Raw genomic sequence first — 18,212 nt, forward strand, 5'->3', positions numbered from 1 at the left:
TCCGGGTCTATCAGGTGCCTGGGACGGAACCACCTAGTCGGTTCCATCTCCCTGCGGCAGGGTGTAGTGGTTCAAAAGTCCATGCAAAGGAGGGAGTGATCAGACCATGACAAGGGCTCGATGACTAAATCCCCTCTTTCCAGATCACTCTGCCACTGACCAGAGACAAAAATCAAGTCCAGAGTGTGTCTCCACAAGTGAGTAGGGCCTCGAACTAATTGGGTCAGCTCCAAGGCTGTCATGGAAGCCAAGAACTCCCGAGCCGCCATAGACATTTTGCCAACAGATGGCAGGTTGAAGTCCCCCATAACCATAAGCCTGGGGGTATCAACCGCCACCCTGGCTATCACATCAGGTAGCTCGGGCAGGGCCGCTGGCACGCAGCAGGGAGCCAAGTACGTGATCAGCAGGCCCATCTGCACCCCACGACCCCACTTATCTTATTATTAAGATAAATTTTATTATGTATCTTAATAATAATAAAAATTACAGGGAAATAAATAGAAGTAGTAAGTCTAAGGCTGCTTTGTTTAAAATAACATTTTGTAGGTACTTTTAATAATGCCGATAAAATGAATAACTCTTTATTCGTTATTTCTATGTGATATTCAAATAAAATAATGTGATATCAAGAATCAAAATAATGTAATATAAAAAAAGAATGTATCTAAAACTGAATGCCACAAAAGAATTAGTATAGACCGAACATTGGCAAAACTGCCAGAGAATAAAGCAGCCACATTTAAATGCAAATATCTTAGGCTGCAAAAACATCATTGCCAGAAAAGACACTACAGTAAATACTGTTTGATTCTTTCTTGAGACAAATTATATGATAGGTCACTGATGAATTTTACTTTGTTGTCTAGATGTGTTTATTAATGCAGCATTAGCAAAATGAATGTTTTGTATTTTGATACAAAATACAAAGGATACATTCCTGGCTCCAGTGATGGGCTATTAATGGATTCACTAACTTGGTCCAAACTGACTTAATCTGAGAAAAAGCTGCATGTTGACTACAAAACTGTAAAATAGTTTGCCTTATTAATCATTTAATGCAAATTTGATATTTAAACACTCCTTCATCCCCAGAGCTCTCAGATGCAAATGGGCAAAGTGCAACTTGAAAAAGTCCAGGATCTCTGGCTGCAAATGACAACTTTGTTAGAGAGGAGACATCCAAATTTTTGCAGCCAGTAGAGAAGAACGAAAGGTCACAAATCCAGTGGTATGGCTAAACCATTTTAGAATGTGAAATTAGTACTCCTATGAAGCTACCTGCCTCCATAAGACACCTGATCATGTTCATGGCTTAGCATTGTTCTGTTTCAGAAAGGATGACCATTTCTATAATGGATATGTGTCTTGCAGTCAATCAATGTGGTGTAGGGATTAAAGCACAGTAAGAGACATGAGATTCTAGTCCACCCTCAACTACAGCAGCTCAGTGCGTGACTTTGGAGTTCTTATTATCTTCTGCATCCAGTGGACATCAAACATTGATTTACTGGAGAAAAAAAAATAAATCTAACATTTCAGAACAAATGACCATTGGCTACTCTGAATCTTGTGGGTAATTTTAAAAAGTAGCATATGGAAATAAAACGGGAGAACATTGATTGAGACATTTTAGAACAATTGAGAATATAATGACTTTGACATTTCTCAGTATAAGCTTACTTTCATACTTCATTTATTGCTTAACTGAACTCTTCTTTATTAATTACAAATGCACTTATCAACTATAAATCTGTGTTGCAGGAGATTTGAATCTGCATCTGAAATCACACAGACAACAGTAACTAAACAATAACCAATACCAAAAAATCAGGAGTTGTCTGGAATCACTTTTGCTGACTAACAAATTTTCTGGAAAGGTATGAATTGTTGTGAACATACGGTAATAATCTTCATTTGAAGGGGAATACTTTAGAATATGAATCTACACTTCAAAAATAATGTTTTCTGTACTGTTTATATTACTAGAATAGTATTCTTATCTAGTACATTATATAAAAACTTCATGTTTATATTTGCAATATAACACACATCCTTTTAAGGCACATCCTTTTAATGCACTTCTTTCTAATTAATGTAGCTCAGGGTCCTAAACTTTCTGTCCAATGGGCACATTAAGGGTGTTGAAGGCATGCTATGAGCTTGCTCATAAAATCATTGGGCACAAAACACACAGAAAACAAGTAAGATACTAAGCAGCAATACATTAAAAAAAAAAGATGCCGCATAACACGTTGGCAAGCTCATTTTTGCCCCCAGACACCACATTGTGAACTCAGAAAATAGCTTTTAATTCCCAGGAACATTTTTTTTTTTTAAAAAAAGTAAATTATCTACTTTCATTCGTTGGTATGTACATTTCTCCAGTGTATTCTTCTTGGACATTTTACTTTTAGATGAAAACTGCTGTGTCCTTTAAAAAAAAACACTTCAGTTGTTAATACACAACTTTCAGCAACATATTTTATTGTATAGCTTCTTCTAACAGTCAGATTTTTCTTGGTTTTTCTCAGGTGAGATGATGGTATCACTCCTGATGAAAGTGGCATTTCTAAATCTAGACTTATAGCATAGCAAAAAATTTTTTTTCCAGATGTCTAATTTTCAGTAAGTGGTTTTGGATTGTAAGAAAATCATATAGACAAGAAATGCTACAACTATTGGAGGCGGTGTTGCAAAAAAAGTAAAGGGCTATATATCTTTATGTGGTCTCTTTAATTTCAGTGGTTTTTCTCCTCTGTGTGATGAATAATAGGAAAAATAGCAGTGATGAGTGGAAAGTCTGTGGGAGAGCAGCTTCACTAAAGAAAAATTATGGTAGTATCTCAATGGAAGTGCATGTGACATTCATATGAATATCAAATGAATTCATTATAGTCATTGCTCTTCCTATGAATACTAAATGAATGTATAATGATTGCCCTCTTAAAAAGCTACATTTTAAAAAATAATGCCAGAAATAATGGGAATATTAACCTCATTATATATGAAGAGGTTATATTTAGACGAAGTATTTGCAGAGATATGAGTATCTTGTGATGATTTGGGGCTAGGCCCCTGTTGATATCAATGCACGTCTCTCCCTCTCTCTTTAGAATTTAATTTCATATTCTAGATGCAAATGAATATTTATCAGAGAGCATAGTTATTCACTAGTGAATTCAAATTGCAGCATATTCCCTTAGTATCATTTGTAACAATAATAATATGTACTGGCCATGTAATATTTGCCTTGCCTTGTCTCTTTTCTAGTCTTCATTTAGTTTTTCTTGTTGGCTGGTTTGGTGTCTCCAGTATTTAGAGGGCATTCTTCCATTATTATTCCAGGGCTTTTAAGAAGACCACTACAAATGCCCAAACTTCTTTCAAGTTGATAACAACAGCACACTGAAATCAAGAAGAAAGTTAGAAGTGATTGCATAATGAGAGTGAAGAAGATCTTAAAGTCAGTGGAGGAAACATCACCAAGGTGATGAGCAATACCAGCGTCATTAAATACACAACTGGATTAGTTGAATGGACTCAAGCAGAAGTAAAAGCCCTGGATAGGAAGATCAGAAAAATAATGATTCATGCCCTTTATTCATGCAGTAACATTTAAAGACTCTACTTACCAAAGAGCATAAGTTGCTGTATATCAAACATATAATGTATGTTAAAGAAAATACATTTGAAGAAATGTAGTTGAACAGGTGAAGAAAAAAGAGAGCATTGGAAGAAAAAAAAGGTGAAGAAAAAAGAGAGCATTGGAAGAAAGAGCTGCTGACTCAGTTCTACAGAAGAATTATTGAGTCTGTCATATGCCCCTCCATAACTGTCTGGTTTGGCTCTTCAGCCAAACAAGAAAAAAACAGACTTCAATGGATAATTAGAACTGCAGAAAAAACAATTGCTACCAACCTGCCTTCATTGAGGACCTGTATACTGTGCAAGTCAAAAAAAAGGGCTTTGAAAATATTTATAGACCCCTCGCATCCTGGACATAAATTGTTTCAACTTCTACCCTCAAAAATACGCTATAGGGCACTGCACACCAAAACAACTAGACACAGACAGTTTTTTCCCCGAATGCCATCACTCTGCTTAACAACTAATTCCCACAACACTGTCAAATAATTTACTAAGACTGTTTACTATTTACTAAGACTGTTTACTGTTTACTAATAATTTACTATTATTCTTCTCTTCCTTACTAGTATCTATCTCTTCCCACTTATTACTATAACCATGTTGCTTGTATCTTTCAATTATATTGTTTTTATTTGTTTCCTAGTACGATTTGATAGCTTATTAGTAACCTTGATTATCACTAAGTGTTGTATCTTTTTATTCTTGATGAATGTATTTTATTCTCCTTATGTACACTGAGGGCATATAAACCTAAGACAAATTCCTTTTGTGTCCAATCACACTTGGCCAATAAATAATTCTATTCTATTCTATTCTATTCTATTCTATTCTATTCTATTCTATTCTATTCTATTCTATTCTATCCTATCCTATCCTATCCTATCCTATCCTATCCTATCCTATCCTATCCTATTCTATATCTGAAGGACAGTGAAGAAGTTGATTTAAAGATTGACTGAATACTGAACAGACCAAATTGGCCTGCAGGAAAGATCAAATGGAAAACAGAAAAGAGACATGGCAAGATAAAGTATTACATGTCCAGTATGCTAAAAAAAAAATGAGGAGGCAGAGCAGATAACAGCAAGACCTGGCATGGCTAAGAGCAGGAAAATTGAAGAAACAGACAGGGGGGCTAATTCTGGTGGCACAAGACCAAGTTTAAGAAGAAACACATACAGAGAATGCATCCCAGAACTGGTAGCAAATATTATGTCTGAAAGAAGATGAAGAAACCGTGGACTACGTAGTTAGGTGCTTAAAGAACACAGACTGTCTACAAACAATAGTATGATAAAGTAGCAACAATGGTGCATTGGACTATTTGCAAGAAATATGATTCGTCTGCAAATAGGAACTGGTGGGACCATAAAATAGGTAAAGTAATAAACAATGAAGAAGTTAAAGATCTCTGGAACTTTAAAATTCAAACAGACAGGCATTTGCCATATAACAGCCCTGTCTTAACAATTGTCAATAAGAAAGAAAGGAAAAAAAACTCTGGATAATGGATGAGGCAGTACCTGGAGAAAGCAAAATAGAAGAGAAAGAATTGGAGAAAATCACATAATACAAAGACTTGCACTTAGAAATAAAATGACTGTGACAAAAGAAAGTAAAGATATTACCAATAATAACAGATGTCTTGGGTGAAATCCCAAAACATCTGCAGCACCAATTGAGCATCCCTGGCATTAACCAAATCACCATCTGTCAATTACAAAAGGCAGCTTTATTTAGAGCAGCTTATATCTTACATTACATACCTTTAAGAGGTTCAAACAACATCTGCCTATTCCAGATCCTTGGAAAGCTCTTGATAGGTGAATAAAAATGCCAAGTCCAGTCTAAATATCTGACTGACAAACTGTGACAAACTGTAATAATAGTAATATTTTCAGGTAAGAAACTTTAAAGAGTAACCATCTATAAAGTTTAGCAGGATGGAAAGGTATTAGTTCATCATATTTATATCATCTTTGATAGGCTAATTTTTCAGTTCAGGCTTAAGCAGTTATAAAACAGTATTAATTGAACAGCATAAACCATAAAAGCTAAGAAAAGAGTATGTTAATATCCCATAAAATCCACCAATCAATGGAGGGTTCCATTAATAAAATTCCAACAGGTAATTCTCTCTTTTAGATGGCCAGTAGATCCCATGAAGTAGAGTTAATGCAGAGGAATAGTCCTGCGCACATCTTTGGATTTTGCTCAGCAGCTGAAGAACATATTGTATCTTTTCCCAGATGTTGCCTTAACTCAGATTTTTCCCAGATGTTGCCTTAACTCAGACTGTGATCATTTCTTTCATAGCATATTGCATCAACATAAAATCCATTTTTACTTTACACCTGCATTTTTTTCTTTTGCCAGAAAGCCTTTGGATCACAACAAAAATGTATATTGTTTGTATACCCTGCCGTAGTAAAAGATATTAAGATGTGTTTGCCTACTCAGGAGGCTAGAAATCAGTTGTTGGCATGTTATGAAATTGTTCAAGTGAACCACACATCAAGAAAGAAATTTATATGCTTTTCTCTTTCTGTCTCAGCATCTTTGTGTATATGTGTATGCATTAATCTGTTTTTGTGTTTCTCTCTCTCTCTCTCTCTCTCCCTCTCCCTCTCTCCCTCTCTCCCTCCCTCTATCTTTCTCTCTCTCTCTTCTTCCTTCCCTCCTTCCCTCCTTTCCTCTCTCTCTCTCTCTCTCTCTCTCTCTGTGTGTGTGTGTAAAAGTTATTCAGTCCATCACTGAATAACTTTCATGACTAAATCTAAAGACAGATCATTTTTAAAAGCTGAACAATGTTATAATAATTTTCTTTAAGACTGTCTCTAAATTAGTATTGGAAGATATTTTAGTAGAGAATTTGAGAATTAGAATTTGGAGAGGTGATTCAACTAAAGCTGTCACAAAAAGGGTATTCTTCTCGGCCTTCAACAGAGATTTTAAAGAAATTATTCTATTGTCTTTAAAAAGATAAATAGAATGAGGTTCATACATTAATCCAGCCCTGATGTGATTTTCAAAATAAGATAAGCAAAAAGTCAAATCTCTAAGCAATTTGTCGATAGCTTCAGGATGCACAACTATTCATAATATGATTTGTTAGTTCACATCAGAGTCCTTGTTAGATTTTTGTAATAGCAGCTAAATAAATTACAGTGGATTATATTGAACAATTGCAACAGTAGCAAAAAAGTAAATTACCAGTATGGAATAAGATTGAAGATGGATATTTGGCTATTTTTTAATTCTGTTTATTTCCATTCAAAATCATTGCTACTAATTACATCTTAATGTGAAATACTGCAGTTCAATTTTTAAACATTAAGTCCAATTCAAAGGATAAATCTTGATGAATTTTATTCAGCCAACTTTTAGTGCCTAGAACAAAAGTCCTCTTCCAAACTGTATAGTCACTATTGTAGCACAATATAGCCCAAGCTCACATACTGGGTGCTAAATATTGGGGATAATATTTAGTGAAATCAACAAGAAATAGTTTAATTGTATATACTTCCATATACTTGCTAATGTTGTTATCCATCTTGTTTTTGGTCTCTTTCTCAATTGGCGAAAGACAGCTGAGGACCATATAGGTTGGAAACATGCAAAAAAGACCTTCATTCTCAATGGGTAACCAATGGCTAAAATGATGATGATGACACTGCCATATATGTTTTATAATCTCTCAAAAGTTTTAAAAGTGTTGCTAATAAATAACTTATTCAGACTGACTATTGCTATCATATATGTGTCTTTGTTCAGAATAGTCACAGGTCCAGAAAATTTCCCATTACATATGTTGGAACAAACACAAACATATTATCACAATATTTTGTTTTAAAAAATCCCAGATATTTGTTTTCAGTATTTGTGCAGTAAATCTAATATATCGAGCTATAAATTGGAAAAATAACTGCAGATCCTTTAAGAGCTTGTATTTGAATTACTGCATCTGTCTGTAAAGTTTATTTAGAATCCTACCACAATACTTCTAACTTTTGCCTATCATTTAGAAAGAAGTTGCAGTAATAAGGAATCCATTTCCATTTTTTTTCACGCGTAGGGTGATGTGTATTGTGTTCTGAGTGCACTGAACTTTTTTGTAACTGTGCTCAGCCTGCAGCTGTGCACGTGATATAGTTCCTAATTGAGACACATGAAGCTCATAAGAGGCTTTAGACAAGATCCAGCTAGCCACAAAAGTCATTATCTCATTTTCATTTTATTAACATGATATTTCCAATGGATTAACAAGGTTTTCCCTTTTGTTGCTTGTGCTATGACACTAGCCCTAAAGGGGCTGTTGCTTTTTGTATCTCAAGTGACATTTTTATTCACATTAGATTACAGTAATGCTCAAATTAAAGGAATGCACATTTATTATACATCTTGAATTAAAATTTCCTATTTAAAAGAGGATTTACTTGAGGGAAAGTTTAGGATAGAGCAAAAATTTGTATAAATGTTTATTCAATGATGTGTGAGAATCAACTTTTTGTCCCTTATTACCAAATATCAAAGATATCTTCGCTTAGTACAGAACTTGCGTAAATTAAAGAACAAGTTTTGCATTGTTGCCACTTAAATTATTTCCCTTATCTATTACCTGCATCTGGCCACTTTTACTGATTTCTCACAATGCGACTTTTGCATTTATGTGATGGAGTAGGTTAAAAGATAGTGACTTTTAAAAAGCCACAATGAAATTTTCATTTTTGCATGGGGTTGAACCTTGGTTTCTCTCTAGCTATTTTTGCATACCTTCTCTTGCCTTTTTTTTAAATTTCAGGACAAGGACATAGCCATTTTCATACTGTTTCAAAATATCAAGGTCTATGCCATCTTTTTTTTTCATCAAGAAATTGTCTATTGTTTTCTAAATGCTGATACAAGCCACTTTTATTTTAATATGGATTAATGTTCATAACATAAAGTACACCCCAATCATGATTACAGTATTCGGTTCCCATGATCTCATAATATCTTGTTTGTAGATAATAGTATGTGTTAAAATGTGTGTGTGACTGTGCTTCAGAATTTCTGGGGAGAAACCTGGCATCTGAGTTTCCATTCTGATTTCCAATGAACCTGGTATATTATTTGAATGCAAATATGTTTCTGTTTAAATGCATTATGATGATACCATTGTTGATGTCAAAGTTGTATTTGATATATATGTAAAGGCTTCAATTCTGTAACTATAGTCCATGAAATTATAAGGAATGATTTTTACAAACCCCTCCAGTATCGCTGTATCGCTTGGAAAAATAAAACCAACTCTTTTTGTCTTTCTTAGTCCACAGAGCATTATGTGCTATAGAATATGATATATTATTCTATATAAATTAATTATTACAGGCAATCGCTTGACTAACTTTAACAGATTTCTCAAGCAATGTGGAATCTGGTTGATGGTTAGAATATTTGTTACTTTTCACATTCTGGAGAGTCCATGTTTTAATCTTTGGGTAGAAATGATGCTCTTGGAAAACAGACCTGGTTTATCCAATACAGAATGCTTGACAACAGCAGCCAAAGCTGTATTCAGGTTGAAAGGTATGCTGGTCACATAACAGATTTAATCTCTCTACTAATTTGATGACTAACTTGATCATTTCAAAGGAAATCTTCACTCTGGGAGGAAACTTAAAACACTGTGTTATACATAAAGATCAATCATTGCATAAAATGGATTCTTGTGTCTTCATTTTGCATGTTTCTGTAATATAGCAGGACTCTAATGAAGAAAAATGATGAAATTTGTTGCCAGGCTGTGTTTTTACTGGAATTGGTTTTTGAATTACTCTTAAACCGTAACAAGCTCATTTCATGTTTTCTATACTACTGTAAAATTCTAAGCAACCGTCTGAACACCACAGATTTTAATACTATTTCCCTGAGTCTGTTAATTACACATCATGCAATGGGAAGAATGCTTATGAGTCTATTTTTCTTTTCCAAAGTTTGCTGAGATTGGCTGCCCCTCCTCCGTCTTTTGAACTATTGAGACCAAGCTGTTGGCCAGTTCTTCTTAGTTTTGCATTTATATTCATCCTATAGTTGTAAGTAACCTAAGTATATTTGATATAGTATAATGAGTAAGAAATTTGGAGCTGACCCTCTATGGGAAATAATGCAAAGTCAGAAGTGGTGTTTGCTAAGTTGGCATGTGTTTGGTTTTTACTATGGGATCTCAAAAGACTAACTTCACTTGGCACTCTTCTGTCCCACTGCACTGTTCTATTTTCTTCCCAATGCCTTTGAGTTCAAAACCATCTTCAATTTTTGGTACCATTCAGTGGAAATCAGTGCAACTAATGAAAATCATACCTATTAACTTGTGGCATTGTTAGAAAACGGATAACTATGCATAGAGCCTAATGTTTTTGCAGCTTTCTTTCTACCTCCTTTTATAGCCAATTAAGAGGATGTTTTATTTCCCTCATTAAAAGCGCAGCACCAGTTACCATGTTGAATCGCTAAGAATGAGCTTGCACATCCTGCCTGTAACCTTTCCTTAAAGCCCGAGAGCCTTTGTCATTTTTACAATGAAGCTCGCCGGTTTTACTGATCAATATTTTTAAAAAATGATCTGGCCTGAGAAGCATGCACACAATATATGCTCATTAATTCCAAGATGTTATGTGCTGCCCATTTCTCGTGAAGGTGAATTTACCTACGTTACATTATAAACTCTTCTGAGAAAAATGGCCAATCTTTTTCATTTACTTTTTCTCTTTTGCATAACCAAATTCTGCCTTTTTGAATTTCTCCAGATAGTGGCAGTAAGTAAACCAAAAGCAATAAAATGGCTGCAAGTCAAGTTGTTTTTGTTAAAAAAATGATTTCAGACAATATTTTCTGTTGCAACAGAAATAAGAATTGGAATAATTCAAACTGCTAACAGAAATAATTTTTTTAATCTAAATATTGAATCATGACTCTTTCACCTTAAAACCTCTTATTTTAGCTAAAAATTTAGTAATGGCAGATATATTGCATTTCATGGTTTGTTTCAGATTAATATGGAAAAGAACTAGAATGTAAATCTACATAAGAAATTTCAGTCAATAGTTGTCAGAGTTGTTTGACAAAAAGTATAGTGAGTAACAATATATTGTTCACAGATACAAGAAGCCAACTTGGGAAAAAGTAGCAATATAAATAAAAAAAATCTATAATAAATAAATATGGTACAAAAGAAAAATCTGAAATATTTAAATAAACATGAACACAGCAGAACCTCAAGACCAAACTATATGTTATGTCTATGTCACATCCATTGATATAGCCAAGATACCCTTTTTCCAGCTTTAAAAATCATTTTGAAAAAATATGAGAGTAGTAGACAGGTAGCTTTGAAACATATTCCACTCCTATTGATCTCCTGGACTCATTTTATTCCAGGGGAATAGATATTGATATTATTCATCCAGAAATAGTCATATCATGGAGCGAGATATAATACAACTACTACAGACAGTAATTTTTTATCATCAAGGAAGTGGGAGATACATCCCATGCATTTTTCCCCTCTGGAAACTCCATGAAATAAATTCCACAGGAACATAGTACAACAACATCTGCAAGATCTGAAGATGGATACAATTATTAAACCAATGGTGAAATCCCCCCGGTTCTATCCAGCTAGCCGAAGGTTCTGCGCATGTGCAAAAGAGGTGTGCGTGCGCATAGCGCGTGCGTGCTTCCGCACACTCCCGTTCCTGAACTGGTAGAGAAAGTAAGTGGATTTCGCTACTGTGTTAAACCCAATTGCTTTTAATACATCTTTTGTGTTCAACAGTTGTAGGCTGGGGAAAAAAGGGACTGATATTGCATGTCGTACTGTGTTGTACCTCTTCCTCCTTCTTCTAGTTCAGTGACTAGGAAAGCATCCTTGATTCTGTTATCTCATTCCAGACTTTAAAAATGATCCAGCCCCCTTGGCCTCAATAATATTTGTATCTCCGTCAAGATCATCTTCTTTACTCTCTACACAAGGCTGAATTTTTTAATGCATTGGTTTTACTGGAAACTTGGAAGTACTGTAAATTGGAAGAATTCCAGAATAAATCTAGAGTGAGTAAGTATAGTCGACTTTTTGAGACCAGCTCTGTCATATTAATAGGGGAACTTATTTACTCACAGTAATGTTGGTGTGATGGGCGGAAGTTGTTCCTGACTATGATTTGTAACACCATTGGATGATCTCGGGGTTCAATTCAGTACCTTGAATTCCGAGGGAGCCATAGGTAATGTGGTAGTGATCTGATAATATAAAGCACTAAATGAGTCAAATATTATTTGGAGGAAATATTTCAGACCTCATTTGACCATAGCACCTCTCTTATTTTCCTTTATAGTTGAAAAAATGCTACTGCTTTAAGGAAATCACTCAGCAATTCTTAAAACTATAGGAGGACCCTTTCAGGCTTGGACAATAAATAAATAAATAAATAAAGGAAGAGGCTAATTGATGCTATTAACAAAGAGCAGTGAAGTTCTCTTTCTGTACAAAGTCTGAAATTCTTATTCTGAGCCATTTCAAAGAATGCATGGTCACGTTGATCACATACTGTACTTAACCGAAAGGAAAACTTAATTTTATCTCAAATAAGATAAAAGGTGGTAAGAGTTCTGATCCACAATGAAGAATATTATACCATCCAAGTCATTACTATCAGATTTCAGCCTAAAGATGCTCATGGTCCTTGGACTGTGGCTTTCTCTCTTTTCTTGCTGAGCAGCTGGACATACCTCCAAACAAAGGAAGGTAGGGCATCTATCTTTCCTTATTATTTTCAAATGATGCCCATGGAGCCTATGTGGGACCCAGATGTATTCTTCTGATTGAAATTAACGCTAGAAGCAGAGTTTTGGTTGCTGCATGCTAGTTAGATGGGGCAGAGAGACTGACAGATGCCAAGGGAAACATCTATAAACACTCTGGTCTGATGGGCACTATGTTGCCCGCGTCTGGATTATCAGTACAAAGGTGGTATTATCATTTCACAGGATCAGACTGACAGACAATTTTTATGAATCTCCAGCCAGCTGAGAGCAACTTTTGTTTGGCATCAAATGGATTCCCTTGCAAGGGATTACTCAGGATAGCTGGATCCATCAACACAGCCTTCAGTGCTCTCAGTAAATCTACATTTCCCTTAACGCAATTTTCATAAAATTCATAGCGAGTGAACCAGCAGTTAGGGAAGGAGAAACAAGAATTATTCATGGCTTAAATCACTTATCACAAAATGACACATTTTCCTGCAAACTTACCTGGGTATTCTTTTTTTTTAAATGGTGAATAAATGTATTTGTTTATAACCTAAGCAACAAGTGACTTTCATAAAGTCTGTTGGGGTTCACTTCCTCCCAAGAAGTGGAGTTAAATTCAGAATATCTGATTTGCTGCTTTCAGAGTATGTTTTGCTCAGTCTGAATCAAGAAAGATGAAACTGTTCACCTGGGAGGCAGTTCTCTGAAATTCACCGCAATCAAAAAGGATTGAACAAGATTTGATAAGCTTTGAGTATGCATCTGATTGAAAGACTCATTTTAAAACTTGAAATGGGAAAGTTTGCTTATTACAATCCATAATGCTGATTCAATTTTGTGGTATAGCCAACTGCAAGAGAAATTTGAAAAATGATTAGAGGAAAATGTAGAAAGCAGCTTTTGAATTCAGATCCTATTAAAGGAAGCATTCAGAAGTTCAATACAGACCCAAAGTTCAGCATATATCCCAATGTTTTAAATGTTAATCCTAATTAATAAAATTTATTTGGAAATAATTCCATAAATTACAAGGTAATCTAAATTTTGGGGATTTTTTTCACAATATGATACTATGGTAAGTTTTTATACTTCCCAGTTCTGGTTTCTGAATATAAACTGAAGTAAAGGCTCCATTTCCAATAACATTCCTATACATACAAAGTAGTTATTTTTCTTTTTCCTTATAAAATTAAATCCATATATTTGTCAATTTTGGAGAAGTCCCAGTGTGGTATAGAGATTAAAGAACTGAATTAAGACTAGGGTAATGCAGGTTCAAATCCACCACTTAGCTCCTTAAGTGATTTTGGGCTAGTCATATCTCAGATAAACCAATTACATGGTAGTTCTCATGAGCAAAATAGAAAAAATCTAAAACTAAAAGGGTGAAAGAGACTGCGGGGTGAAGCATTTTAGGCTCCTAGACTGAAGACCAGTTCTAGACTGCATAAACAAAGGGATAGAAACAAGATCACGTGAAGTGTTAATGCCACTTTATAATGCCTTGGTAAGGCCAGACTTGAAATACTGCATCAAGTTTTGGTTGCCGTGATGTAAAAAAGATGTTGAGATTCTAGAAAGAGTGCAGAGAATTTGGTAATGTGAAGTGAAAGAGCTGCAAAACAAAGATTCTTTGTTAATTATCTATTATGTTTATTTGTCAGTAACCTACTCAGCCCAGTAGACAGCAGCAAAGGTTCAAATTCATTGCCTCAACTGGTTAATAATTGGGAATGAAGAATGACATGTAGGCTAATTATTAGAAGTCATTTTGCTTATAGAAAGTGCTAAATAACTATTCTAATTCTATTCTAGTCTACTATTGGTGGTATTGATCTTTTTTACTATAACCTATTAGAAGATTGGGAGACAGATATACAGATGGATGGATGGATGGTTAGATAGATATTTTTTCATCATATCTATCAGGACATATTTCTCTCTAAATATGTACAACTATTTTTGATTGCCATTTTAGTGTTCTTCCTGTCCCAACTTCTGTCTGTTATATTCAATAGAATTTTATCCAACCATAAATATAAAACCTAGTGATCATTTATCCTTATTTGAGTTTTAGTTCCTTTAATTATGCTATGCTTACAATATGTGGTTGATTTCAAATATTGTTTTTGTATTTCCTCTATAATCTGGTGGGCCCACAAGTGAAGCATTACTAGGAAGTAGGTGAATTAATTTAACAAGTTGACAAAAACAGTGAAGTATTTTTCTTTTAATTTACTTATAAAGAATGCATTTACTTATAAAGTTATCTATCTATAGATAACTATAGTATTATTTTCATCTTCTCAGTAATCAGAGCAAAAGTAAAGAAAGCCTAACATACAAGAGCAATTCAGTGTTCTGCATTCTTCAGCGCTTTAAATTTAAAGCATTTTAAAGATTAAATTATTCTTTGCTTTGGCCTTATACTAGTCTATAAAAACAGAACAAAAAAGTTAATTTTAAGCCTGAGAAATGAAAGTCTTTAATTATTTATAACATTAAAATGTACAAATGTTTGATCAATGCACTTGAAAAAAATCCACGATAACTTCTGAAGGTTTTCACAATATTCTAAAGTTCATGTCACAGAGATAGGGGAGTAAAAGGATGATTATTAGATGGAGAATTACATTTTAATAATTTCCAGATGCTAATAATGAGGCTGACAAAAGCAAGGAAATTCAAAGCTTAGTTGGTTCTGAAGCCCTATTCTTCTGAGGCGCAGAATAAGAAATCCTGCACAACAGATCATAAAGTCCTCAGATACATTTCTTCTTATCCCAACTTCACCCAAAAAGGAAGAAAGAAAAAAGAAGCAATAATATATATTAGAAGTACTTAGCTTGTATTGATACAGAGTTTCCTACAAGAATAAAAATAATATCTCCTTGGTTTGCATTTTAATGTATTCATGCTAAATTCCACTATGCAAACCAATATGCAGGCTTAAAAATAGTCAATATTCTTCTGAATGGTGCATCAGATGTACCTGTTTAACAAATTGTAGAAAAACACATACATTAAAATAATTTGGCTATACAAACATGTAAGAGGGGCTGTAGGTGAAAATGCAGGTAAAAAAAATGATGCATGCTTCAGCATCCTGATTTGTAGGTGTCCCATTATCCTTTTTTCCCTTTCATGTAGACCAATCTTTTCAGAAAGGGTTCAGAAAATCTTGCCGTTCTTGGTAGCTTGCTTTATTGTTCTAAGGAAGCTTATATTTTCATAAGTGGGAAAACAAGTTTAAAATTCTAGGAACTATATATGTAAGGCATGAAGGAACAGGACCACATATCAAGTTCCAGTTAATAAGATTTATTGGTCAAGTCTATACACAAGAATCTAATCAACTAATGGCCAACTACATTGCGCTAGATAAAAGTTAACGGAACTCAAGGGGGAACTAGACATATAATATTTGTGACAATATAATGACTCCAGGCTGATTCCTCTCTTGACTCCATCTCCATAGTCTGCCCATTCTTTTCCTACAATATATTGACAACAGGAATAGAAAATGACAAACAACCCTCAAAACCTAGGAAGAGGTGGAGGAGCTACAAAAAAAAAAAAAAAAAATTCACCCATTTCAAATCTACAGCAACTTTCATGAAAAATGAAAGTATGATGCTTAGGTTTAGATAGTTTCTACATTTAAAGAGAATAAAGATATAGAGGCGCTTTTTGTGTGTGTGACTGACATGCAGTAATCAGGAAACTAGTCTCAAGAACAAAATAATATTTGTTGAATGTTACCGTTTTGGACAATCTATGAGAAAGTGAAATGCTTGAACACTTTAATTATATAAATATGACTCTAAATTAATATGTCAAACCAACCTTTTAAAAAGGGAATTCAGTCTGCAGTCTCGGACTTTAGAATTAATACAGTGAAAACTATCTACTGTATGTAGCAGAAGTTATGGTAGATACTGCCATGATTGGATTCATATTAGTTTGAAAAGAGAGCTATATTCTTGTATTCTCTTCACATTAGAATACCAATAATTATCATGTGGTATACTTAGCAGACAGAAGATTCTATGTGGATGTTTCTTAAATGAGATATATATCGCTATCTGAGTACACTTGTCTCTGAGAAAAAAATTAAAGAAGTTTTTATGAATTTGAATTTGCAAATAAATTCTTTCTTAATTATTTTTGCATTTCCACATTGCATACACACCCACACACCCACAGACGCACCCACACTCACAGAGACAGAGAGACAGAGATCCGTCTCCAAAAGCTCAGTGTAATATTTTGACAAATTTGCTTAAGGTTAACTTTAAGTGGTGACATCTGTAATCCAAGCTAGAGCTAATGGAGGCACATTCATTCAACCGCACATTACCATCTCTGAATGTATATATCAACCTGTGTTAGGTCTTATATATAGCTCTCAAAACTATAAAGGGCTATCCATAAAAGTTTTGAAGGCTATCCAATCATATTTACCCATTAGTGAAACTGACAATATTAATAAATCAGATTATCCTGCAATCTGACATACATTTCTATAGGTTTATCATAGAGAACTGGATCTGAAGCAAATAAGCAGTGATGATGGTGGTACAGAGAAGAGGTTAGCAGTGAAACCTGCTATTTGATATACTTCCCTGTGATTATGAATATAATATGTGATTCTATTTCCCAATGTGAACAAAAATAAAGTTGTTCACATTGGGAAATAGAATCACATATACAACAATACCTGATATATGGAGACATTTCATCCTGTAAAACAAATTTTTGCTGGGAGTATAAGCAATGGAATCAGACCCAGTAAATGTGGGAAGTAACTAAATTGGGAAAGCTGAAAACACTTCAGCAGTCAGATCTTTCTTAATAAAAAGAGCCTGTAGTACAGTGGACTAAAGCACTGTTATTAACATCTGCTGCTTGCAATTACTGTAAGTTCAAATCTCACCAGGCTCAAGGTTGACTCAGCCTTCCATCCTTTCAAAGGTAGGTGAAATGAGGACCCAGATTGTGGGGGCAATAAACTGACTTTGTATAAATATACAAAAGTATGAAGTATGAAGTATGAAGTAAGTATTGCTTAACACATTGTAAGACACCCTGAGTCTCTGGAGAAGAGCGGCATATAAATTAAAGCAACAAAAAAAAAATAGCAATAGCAATAGCACTTAGACTTATATACCACTTCACAGTGCTTTACAGCCCTCTCTAAGTGGTTTACAGAGTCAGCATATAGCCCCCAACAATCTGGGTCTTCATTTTACTGACCTCAGAAGGTGGGAACGCTGAGTCAACCTTGAGCCGGTGAGACTCGAACTGCCAAATTGCTGGCAGCCAGCAGACCTAGCCTGCAGTACTGCATTCTAACCACTGTGCCTCCATGGCTCTAATGGATTGGCTTCTTGCAAGGATACAATTTCCAAGATAAGCTTATATATGTAACTATAAGCAATATAACTAGCTGCAGAAATAAGTGGGCCCACAATTCTACTAAAAATGTTATTTGAAAATATATATATATATAGACCCAGCTTTAAAGTTTGGGGCATGTAGTTCCCAATTATGCCCGGAATAAGGCCTTAGATGTTAAGTCTTGTTGTAGGAACATGATGGTGATGGTGATGAAAGGAAGCAACATCAAAAGTGTCAGCAAGAGGAGAAGGCAATGGCACTTCGGTGCAGAAACTACATGCATATTTCAATTGGCTGTGTGACTGTGCTACTAATTTGGAAGGAGGAAAAAGTGCACAGAACAGCTTTCCATAAAGCATGCAAAGTGC

At 34.6% G+C, this 18,212-nt stretch overlaps 1 long non-coding RNA gene across 1 annotated transcript; it reads right to left on the bottom strand.

Moving 5' to 3' along the window:
• Nucleotides 1-3,098: 3,098 nt before the first annotated feature.
• On the bottom strand, nt 3,099-14,673 carry LOC148113136 (uncharacterized). Its single transcript, XR_015728519.1, has 4 exons — nt 12,946-14,673; nt 11,810-11,931; nt 5,418-5,528; nt 3,099-3,408 (listed from the first exon to the last, which is right to left on the bottom strand). It is a non-coding gene; the product is annotated as an uncharacterized LOC148113136 (long non-coding RNA).
• Between the last annotated feature and the right edge of the window lie 3,539 nt (nt 14,674-18,212).

This window comes from Pantherophis guttatus, chromosome 6, assembly GCF_059756535.1.
Source record: "Pantherophis guttatus breed Tessera chromosome 6, ASM5975653v1, whole genome shotgun sequence".
NCBI lineage: Eukaryota > Metazoa > Chordata > Lepidosauria > Squamata > Colubridae > Pantherophis > Pantherophis guttatus.